This window comes from Anser cygnoides, chromosome 5, assembly GCF_040182565.1.
Source record: "Anser cygnoides isolate HZ-2024a breed goose chromosome 5, Taihu_goose_T2T_genome, whole genome shotgun sequence".
Classification (NCBI taxonomy): domain Eukaryota; kingdom Metazoa; phylum Chordata; class Aves; order Anseriformes; family Anatidae; genus Anser; species Anser cygnoides.
Window position 1 is genome coordinate 5,759,606 of NC_089877.1, and position 9,965 is coordinate 5,769,570.

Here is a 9,965-nt window from a genome sequence, read left to right on the forward strand (position 1 = left end):
ACGTCTAGTGTTTTATTTTAAAAGGGTGAGAAATGGGCATCTGCTGCTGGGCAGGCAGCGGCCAGGCCAGGGAGCACTCCTCTCTGCCTCCTCCTATGTGTCGGCTGTGGTAAGAGGGTCTGGGGGCCAGGGAGGGGCTGTGCCAGCCCCATGCCCGCTTGGGGGAGTCTGTCAGTGCAGGACTTGAGACAGTCCCAGAGCTGTTCCCAAGGGAAAACAGGTGGTGGTTCAAGGTGCTGACATCGTGCTTGGTTTCTCTTTCCTGTTACAGGGTTTGCATAGGGGGTGAGCATATCCAGCCAGGCAGCTGTGGCTGGGCAGGCTTTGGTCTGTGGGCAATAGTAAAAAGTCTTTTGGTGGCTTAGATCTTGCCTGTATGATCAGCTTGCCTTTCCTGCTTGTCCTGCATTTTTTCCTTTCTGGAAAGATGTAAAAAAGATTTTATAAGATAAGTACCTTTTGTTCTTACGGGTACCAGCTGTGTCACTGCAATGTCTATTCACTCACTGATTATGTATTTAAATGCTTAATTTTCTGTATTCATAAATATTGAAAACCAACAAATGAAACTGTAACATCATGAGAAACTCTAGCTATTAACACCACACACATCTCTGACTTGTTCTAGAGAAATCCTAGAGAAGTTGAAATGTTTAGGAGCAGATTTTGTTGTAGATCTTTTTCTTTGCTTTCACATTTTGCCTTCAAAGCCAGCTGTCAGCCATTTCGGGATGTCAGAATGGCTGTGGCAATGTGTATTTTGGGGAGATGCCTGGGACATGATGCTACATGCAACCATATGAAACTTAAATTTTGTAAATTTATTTTGAATAATAAAAAAAATGCACGGTGGCATTCTGCAAGGAAGTAGAGCTCTGAGCTAAGGCGTGTCCTTTTGTAATACGTGAAAAAGTAGGTAGCAGATACCAGGAGCTGTCATTAAGGTTGGCCCTAGAGGTACATTTGTTTGCACCCTCAATATCTGCTACTTACTGAAATTAAGAGGTGGTTGTATCATAACAGTTAAGTTAGTCCCATCTGAAAATCGAGTAAGTAACCAAAGTATGATGAGGGTTTTCTAAAAATGAACTTTCTCTTGGTACAAATAGGAAATGAGGAACTAGCTTGAGTTCCATAATTTATGCATCCGCAGGTAGCAAGTACCAAAACAATTTACAGTTTCCCCCATGTTCTAAATGTCTTAAAAGTGATACCTGTCAGAACCCCTTTGTGTTCAATAGTAACTTTTTGAAATTATACTATCTGATGTTGTCTTAAACAGCCTGCATAGTTGCCTGTATGGTAAAGTAAAAACAATAATGAAGGAAAGTATTTTTTTCCCTCCGCAAAGATACTCAGTTTTCTAAAGCTAGTACACTTTTCAGTGACAAATATGGAGACGGAGCAGCACTACAGTGCTGACCTCTCCACTCTTTGCCCTTTCTCCATCATTTCAAGAGGCTGTCAGTCTGAATGCCTACACAGTGACTGCTGTTCAGCCTGTTTCAAACAGCTTCTGTTCATTCAGATGTGCACTCCTTTAACACAATAGCTCACATGAGTTATCTTCTAGGAATCCGCCTACGGAGCCATTTCTGTGTTATAGGAAGTGACAGTGTATATAAGATTTTCCCCTCTAATACCTTGTTTCACACCTTCCCCTTAGCCTGTAACCGTTGTCAATAGAGCATTAAGAAGAGGACTTCAGTTTCTATGCTCCATACTGCCGATGACACTGGCAAAAGTAGGATGGAGATAAAGGCAGCCCTCCACCCTGTGCATCATACCAGGCAACCCTGCGGCATGAATTCAGAGCCCATCTAGTAGGAGAGGATGAATTATTCGGCCATAGCATAGAAGTCTATGCAAACTTGTGTGTACGGATATTTCCACAGTCACAAAAAGACACTAGATACTTTAGTAGCAATGAGTGAAGCTCCTGAGCCTGCGTCTATACTAGAGACTGCACAGACCTTGCGAGTGCATTTAGTACCAGGGAGAAGTGCCACAACATCTGTTACAAAGCAGAATGCTTTCTCACATGACCAGCGCTTACAGTTGCATACCATTTCTTCACTAGAGGGAGTCTAACACAAGGATTACGGAGCGCTCCTAAAAACAAGTTGAAAAGCAGACTGGTGGCATAATAAAATAGGATGTTGAGAACTGAATGATCCCTCAAGAGCCAAATAAAAGCTGCCGTGTTTCTAAAGGGCTTTTTGTTTCTCCCTTTTCTAAGGATGCGTTTCTTACAATATGCTATTTCCTTTATGAAGAGACCCTGAAAACGCAAGTGAGCAGTAAGATAATGATGTTCTTCCTGAAAACAGACATCTCCATACTGTGCTTGATCTCCAAGTGCAGTACATCACAGCTGGATGTCAACAATATGAGAGTCACTTAGTATTTTAGACACCCCAAGACAGCAGCCAGGAAAAGATACTGTTTACATTTACAGCTGAAAACCAGAGTCCTTCCAGAGTAGGAGCCTACACATCAAACAGTGCAATAAGAACAAAAACACTCAATGCTGCACTATTTCTGCCAAAAATACAGCTGGACTAAACAGATTCCAAGTCATTGTCACTCCTGATGCTGCTTAAGGAACAGCTTCTTTGGAGGTAGTTGGTAAGTTATTGTTTTTTGTTTGTTTGTTTTCCTTTTTTTTTTTTTTTTTTTTCCATTTTGGCTTCTGTTTTTCCCTTCAGGAACTCTGAACTTAAGAATTGTATATATCAGAGCCAGCTTAGGGAAGCTAGTTCATTCAGGCTCTGAAGCTCCCATGGAAGAACAGTTACCTATGGACAGCAAAGCAAACCAGTAAAATCATGATGTTAAATATAAGAACTGGGATAAAAGGGGAGGCTGTTGTGATCAAAACCTGCCTTATGTTTATGATCAGTTTTTCTGTTTCTCTAGTTTAATCGTCTGTCGTTAGTGTTGTGCTACTTAGTACAACTAAGACTACAGCTCATTTTCAACTACAATAGTTTTACATTTATTTAAGTGCACTCCATGCATTTTTTTCAGCAAGGAAGAAGGAAAATCTGCTGTAAATGTTCACTTATTCATATTGACTGAGCATTACAAAATTATCAAGAACTTAATTGCATATGCTATTTACAGTCTTAATATGTATTTTTGCTATGTTCCCACATATAAGAAAATGTTAAATGTAAAAACTCCAATGTCATCATTGCATGGATCCTAGATTCAGCTAGCATATGCACACATGTACAGACCACTAATGCAAAAAAAACAACTGTCCGTGAAGAGGAACAGGCTCACTGACTCTTATTTCCATGCAACTCGGCCATAACAAGGAAGCCACAATAGAGAGCAGCAAGGTGACCTTGACATGCAAAGTCAGAAAATACTAGCCACGTTCACCTGACTTCAGGTGGATTAAGGTTTCCAGGTTTCCAAGGACAATCAGGTTACTATTGTGACAAGAGAAAATATCTCCCAGGAGGCCTTTCAGCAAGTTAAGGGTTCAGCTGTCTTTGTAAAACAACAGCAGTGTTTATTAGATGTGGTGTGATCACTGACCGATAGTGTACTGCTGGGTGCTACTTTGGCAGTCATGGGTGTTCCCACTCCCCAGTGCTGCTCCCCGCATCTTATGCTCATTCACGTACGCTCAACTCAGCTGTTAGGAAGCCGAAGCATTTAAGTGCATGTATGTTGGCCTGGATGTCCTTCCCCAGAGCGTTGATGTTCCAGACAAGCTGGAGAGCAGGAGCCACACCAGTACTTGTGGGGGGCACGGCTTAATGGCGAACATACTGCCAGAACATACTTCCTTTCTTCTGCCCACAGCTAAAGAAATTGTAGAAAGCAAGGGCTGACATACAGCCATCTGTTTCTTAAGGAATATAGCACTTTTTTTTAAAAAAAAAAAAAATAGTTGAAGTGAGAAAAATTATGCTGAGCAAGTAGAGAACTTTTAGGAAGATTTTGTCTTGACTTGTAACACCTTCGTTTCCTCACTGATAAGCCATGTTGTCTTCACAACATTTGTGGACACTTAATATTTCTGTTGATTTAGACCTCTCTTCAGTATAAGGCCTTTTTTTTTTTTTTTGCTGCAAACAAATTTATAAGAAGAGCTCGGTGTCCTTTAATTATTTGCATGCTTTTGCTCCCCTTTGCTTACAAGTTGTGGTTTTGTTTGGTACTTTGGTGGCTGCAGTGAGGTTATGTGACACTGCGCACCCATGTTGGCTGTTCTCAGGCTGGATCCCACAGCTGTCTGACACTGCCCGCACAGCACCTGCCTCCCTGAGACCCAGGGATCACCCGTGGGTATCGTATCCCTTTGGTCTCAGCTGCCTCGTACATGCCTCGATGTAGCTCATCTTTCAGTCTAGCTCTGTCCTGAACGTTTCAGATGTCTCTTTTGTCCTTTTGAGGACAAAACCAGGGTTGCACTGATTGTGCACTGAACATTTTAAACAAAAAACTGCAACATATCAGTTATGAAATAGGAGAAGAACAGGGCTGGGATCAGATGCACTGCGTTCAGGTACTGCCACAGAAGGACTAGCTGGTAGGATGCAGCTTTACCCAAAGTGGCACACCTGATAGGCTCACGTCACCAGCAGACCTTCAAAACAGTAACTCCTAGCTGCTTGATATGATCTCTTCTTTATTAACAAAGAAACACTGACATGGCATCTAAGTCACCCTTTCACAAGTAAATTAACGCAGAAGAAACTTCAGAGTTTCCAAGCCCCTCCCAGCAGCATGCATACTGCAGGGTGCAGGTAGCTCCTGTGGAGAGGGACAACAATGAGCCTTCATTTCCTTTTGCTGTTCATTGTAATTTCATGTGTGTCTAGAAACGTGCGTCTTTTTTTTTTTTCCATCCTCAATCCCCTTACAGTTACTCCAGAAATAGTAGCATTCAAAGGAAGTGTAGAAATGAAGCATTTGGAAGAAGCTGTTTTGAATTACCAGATTTTGGGCTTTCATCCTAAACAAGTAACAGTCATTTTATGAAAAGTTATCCCCAAGAGAGAAAGGCGCAAATTTTCTTTTCAAGTAACATACAATGTAATGCTGAAAGAAGCAGCAGCAGTTCTGCTAGAAGATCAGAAGGATCCACGGGTGCTTCAGTTTCAGGTACACGTGGAAGAGGAGAACAGCGCTTTCATGGTTCCACACACTGTTCACGTTTCTCCAGAAGTACGTGAGCTCAACAGGGCAGAGCTTTCCACCGAAGTCATTCACGACACTCTTCAGTCACATCTTGAGCCAGCGATGCCACTGACTGCCATAGGTAAGCAAACTGCTTTGCCATGCAGTGAGGGGATGGTATAATTTCTGGAAGACAGTAGCTGTCTGGATTTACAAATTGGTAGGACTACAGCTCGTGTTAAAACAAGAATTTTTTTTTTCCCCTCCCCTAAAGTCCACTTTAGGACTCCCAAATTTTTATCCTGCCGTGAGAAGGGTGGGTGTTTCCTCATCCCGGAGTTGTGACAATCCTTTGTTCTACCTCAGACATCCTCACATGAACACACAACTATACCTGTGTGATCACACAGGATAGCTCTTTGTAACACTATGTATTTTTCTACATAATCATCATAGCACCCACACTCAGTTCTCTAACAGCTGGTCATTTTCCTCAGAGGCCCTCAGAAACTAAGAGGACGCAAAACATTTTGGTAGATGCTATTTAAGACATTTGGAAACCACTTCCCCAGAGAGGGCACGTTCTCTTTCCAGAAGGTGGCTATGTCCTGGCCATCCAACTTTACATCCATAGAAGTGCAGAGAGTTTTAAGATGGCTGATGCTAAGGAAGAGCAAAAGTGCTGCTCCTGGTGAAACTTCACAGGCTTTGTCACAAGCTATCTTAATTAAGCATTAAAAAAATAAGTCATCCCACCCAGGTCTGATTCACATTTTCTCCCAATTTGAAACACCTACACAGCTCTGCACTTGCAAGCCAATGCATGCAAAAATAAATAAATAAATAAAATCCAGATGCATGTTTAAATCTAGCTGGAGGTCCAGACTGAGTTGGTGAACTAGAGCTAGCTTGGGAATTTCAAGTGTCTGCAGTATCTGTATTTCCCCTTGAAATCAGGGAGACAGATCCCTTCAGCAGACTTGAAAGGTTTTAAGAATTTTCAAGAAACTCTTACAAAATATGGAAAAGGTATAGTTATTGGAGTTTATGAAGTACTTTCTTGAGGAGATATTTTGAATAGTATGACACTGATGCTTTACCAGAAAGTAGATTGTTTGCAGGGAAAGTGCTCATACTCCATAATTCACCACCTTTTAAGTTGTGCTGGTGTAGCTGTTTGGGGGACTGTGAGAAAGACTAGCAGACAAACTTCATATGTCAGATTAATTTCCAAGGAAAATATAACATGTAATTACATATTTTGTTACAGAAGCCCTATAGCTGTTTAGTTACTAAATTACATGTACATTTTCTTATACGGAGGACTAGAAATTAGTATTTAAGCTGTCTACAAAACATCACGTCTCATGCTTCTTGTATTCCTCAGTGAGACTGCAACGTGCTTCCTGTATAAATACTCCAATATGTAAACACCAAGGCTGTGAAGAGCTTGATAAATGAGTTTGACCTCCTTTTCACATTCTTATCTGCTTATCTAGCATTAGCAAACACTATATCTGGTTCTTTTGATTATGTAGGTTTCCTAAAAGCCACAGATACTGTTCTTAGTCTGAGTGAGCCAGAGTACGAAAAACACCTGTCTTTGTGAAGTGATTCAAACCCAGCGGTTACTGGAGGAGGATATAATCAAGGATGATGTCAGCCAGGAGCTACTGGGCGACTCAGATGACTGTTTCCACTTTAAATCTGTGCTTCAGATAACTCCTACAGCTTTTATGTTTGGCAAAAACATTTGCTTTCAAAGTCACGTACAAGTAACGTATAAAACCCTGGAAAAACCATCACAGAAAAAAAAAAAAGATATTGCTAAGACTTCCAGGTATGTATAATACATCTTTGGGTCCTTTCCCTGTAAAGGAATTATATTTAACTTGAAGGGAAGTAATTTTGGTTCAGGTGTAAAGAATCATCTGGGACAGGAGAGTATAACTAATGAGTCACAGTGCAAGCATGATTCAGGACCTCAGCTGTAGCTATTGAATTAGTCCATACAGAGCCCAAGCAGATATATTCTCTTGGTGTGTTATTTTGCCACTGAGACTTCATAGAAGTTCCAGTGAACAGCTATAAACAATGGTTGAATTTAAGCTTGGATTTTTTATTTCCGTGAATTGTTTTATTTCAAAGTGGTTTATCTCCCACTATTAAATTTGGGTAAAGTGGCTGGCTAAAAAGCAAACAAACAAAAACACATAAAAGAGCCAAAAATTGATGTTCTGTTATCTTTAAATCAGCCATTCCACCACCAGTTGGCTTTCTGTGAGATACCTCATCTCATAGAAACAATTTCAGTTTCCCCTCTCGAGTCCAAGATCTAATTTCACATTTACCCTGCTCTAATATTCTAGTATTAAGAAAGTAATATTGATTTTAGATTTTATACTTGAGAAGCGTTAGCATCATACCCTTGTCTTGGGGTTACTTCTCAACTAGTTTGACACCAAACTATAGAGCTCTCTCTACTCTGACTTTATAGCAAGATAAGTAACAGAATATTTTAGTTGGTGGAGGTGATGGTGAACGGGCTGGAAACAGCCTGCCCGAGACCAGTGTTTATGTTGATAGAGGATTCATACTTTTGGTCTTACTCCTGCTGCTGAGGTGCTGGAGTGACACACCCACCCACCAACCCACCCCTTAACTGAGAGCAAGATTTCTCAGTTTTAGTATGTGCAGTATCTTAATGAGGTATTGAGGACTCGAAGAGCAGCAGGCAAATCCTTTTTCTTTTGCAATTCTTTCTTTTGTAAAGAACCACTCTTGGTTTTGTGTCCCAGGAATATTCTATTCCAGCAGCTTTCTAAAAGAAGCCTCTCTCTCTCACTTTAGCAGTCTCCCGTTGTCTCAGAGATGAGAAAAAAATCCGATACAAAGCACCATTAATACGACTGTCTTGAAGTTTCCATATCAAATTTTGTACCCAACAATATTGGAGTTGTATGATATAAAGCCTGGACAGAGCTAACCGAGGCCAACCAAGTCAAAAAATTACACCAGAGAAAGTGGATTGTATTTTTTTAATGAGTAAACTATAGCTCCCTCCAAAGGCATACAGCTGTTATATTAGGATGAGAGGTTATTCATCCAGCAACATAATACCATAAAGAAAGCTCAAGTTTGCAGGTAAACCGTTTTATTATTTGCTATCTTTCAAAGGTTAGTTTAAATCTAGATTCTAGTTTGCAAATACTTAAACGTCTTTTAAAGCACTTGGATAAGGGGATGAGACACTCCCCAGAGTTATTAAAGGTATTGGAGTCTTACTTAAAAGAGATTACATTTTAAAAGTATTTCTATAATGTCATAATAATGTGAAAATCGTTGAACTTTCCATTTCACAGTTATGTACCGACTGATCTAGAGCCACTCCTTAAACTTTAAGGAATGAACTGACAGAGCTTTTCCCTTATAACTCATGAAGGATCAAATCAAACCTCTCAATTAATGCCTATCAGTATTGGTTCTACTTAAGCCCTTTCAGAAAATGAAAGGATTGCAAGTGCCAGCACATCGTTTTAATCAGACGTTCTCTGAACTGCATCCAGATTTTTAAAGTCAGTAAAAAGACATCTGTTGAATTTAACATACTTTAGCATAGCTTCTCTGTGAATCTATGTGAAAACCAGTGATCACTGAAAACTGGGGAATGCGAACATACTATTCAATATTTTGTGGACTGGTGGTAATTTGGCACTACTTTTTAAAGCACGATTGGGGATATTTCTATGAATACATTAACTCCCTTTATGATAGGTCAGTAAAAGACTATTGCTACTGTAAATCATTACAATTCTTCCTGCTTTGTAGGAGCACTTAAAAGGTTCTTAACAAGCTACTAATAAACTATCTCTGACTGCGGATCAGGGCCACACTGAACACATAAAGAACAAGTATTAGCTTTAAAATGGAACAAAGTTTAAAAAGGCCATTTCAATAACATCAATCCAGAGCATGATTTTCTTCTCACAAGGCAAACATTACCAGAGACAGAGACAAGACAGCATATTCCTTTTTTCTTGATTGCCTTTCCCCCCCCCCCCAAGTTCTCTTATTCCCCTCCTTTCCCCCTTTCTTAAAAAAAAAAAAATCATAAATTCTGGTCCTTCTAGCCAAGAAGCATCTACCACTTCAAAGATACCATATGTCATTACATATCCAAAGGCTGGTGAGTATATTACACTGCAGTGCTGTGTATCTGGCAGGAACAGAAATGGCATGGGTTTTGTTAGCTGGTTTAAAGGGCCATTCCCAATTCAGAAAGAAGTAACAAACAAGGACTATGAGGACAGATCTAGTTTCATCTCCTGTGCAATTTTCACAGCAAAAAAGCAGAGCAAGAGATATAGTCTCAAATATGATGTTTCTACTGATGATCAAGCTTTTGATGAAACCTGTATATAAACTTGATTATCTCCACTTAGTATAGGAAGCAGACTCCCTCCAGCGAAGACAGACCTGCACATAACAGTAGGAAGACCTGCGATACCACAGAAATATCTTGAATGGTAATATTGTCCAAGTTCTGACTGCAGGTCACAGGCCTATAGCACGCCATGAAACTTATTTTTCCCCCCCTTAAACTATTCAAGAACACAGCAGAAGTGACATACTTTGCAGGTCCATACAGTAACGAACAAAATAAGTAGAAAAATCACAGAGGAATAAGAACTTATCAGGAATATAAAAAAAAAAACAAAACAAAACAGAAAAACCACACAACAAGAACATGCCTTACAAGCTGCATGATCATGTTCACACAGATTTGTACATATATATAAATTCATATTGAATACATCAATTAAAGG

The 9,965-nt window shown here is 40.1% G+C and overlaps 1 long non-coding RNA gene across 1 annotated transcript; it reads left to right on the top strand.

Moving 5' to 3' along the window:
- Positions 1–4,087: 4,087 nt before the first annotated feature.
- LOC125183499 (uncharacterized) lies at positions 4,088–9,741 on the top strand. Its single transcript, XR_007165634.2, has 3 exons — positions 4,088–5,281; positions 6,678–6,979; positions 7,990–9,741. It is a non-coding gene; the product is annotated as an uncharacterized lncRNA (long non-coding RNA).
- The last annotated feature ends 224 nt before the right edge of the window (positions 9,742–9,965 follow it).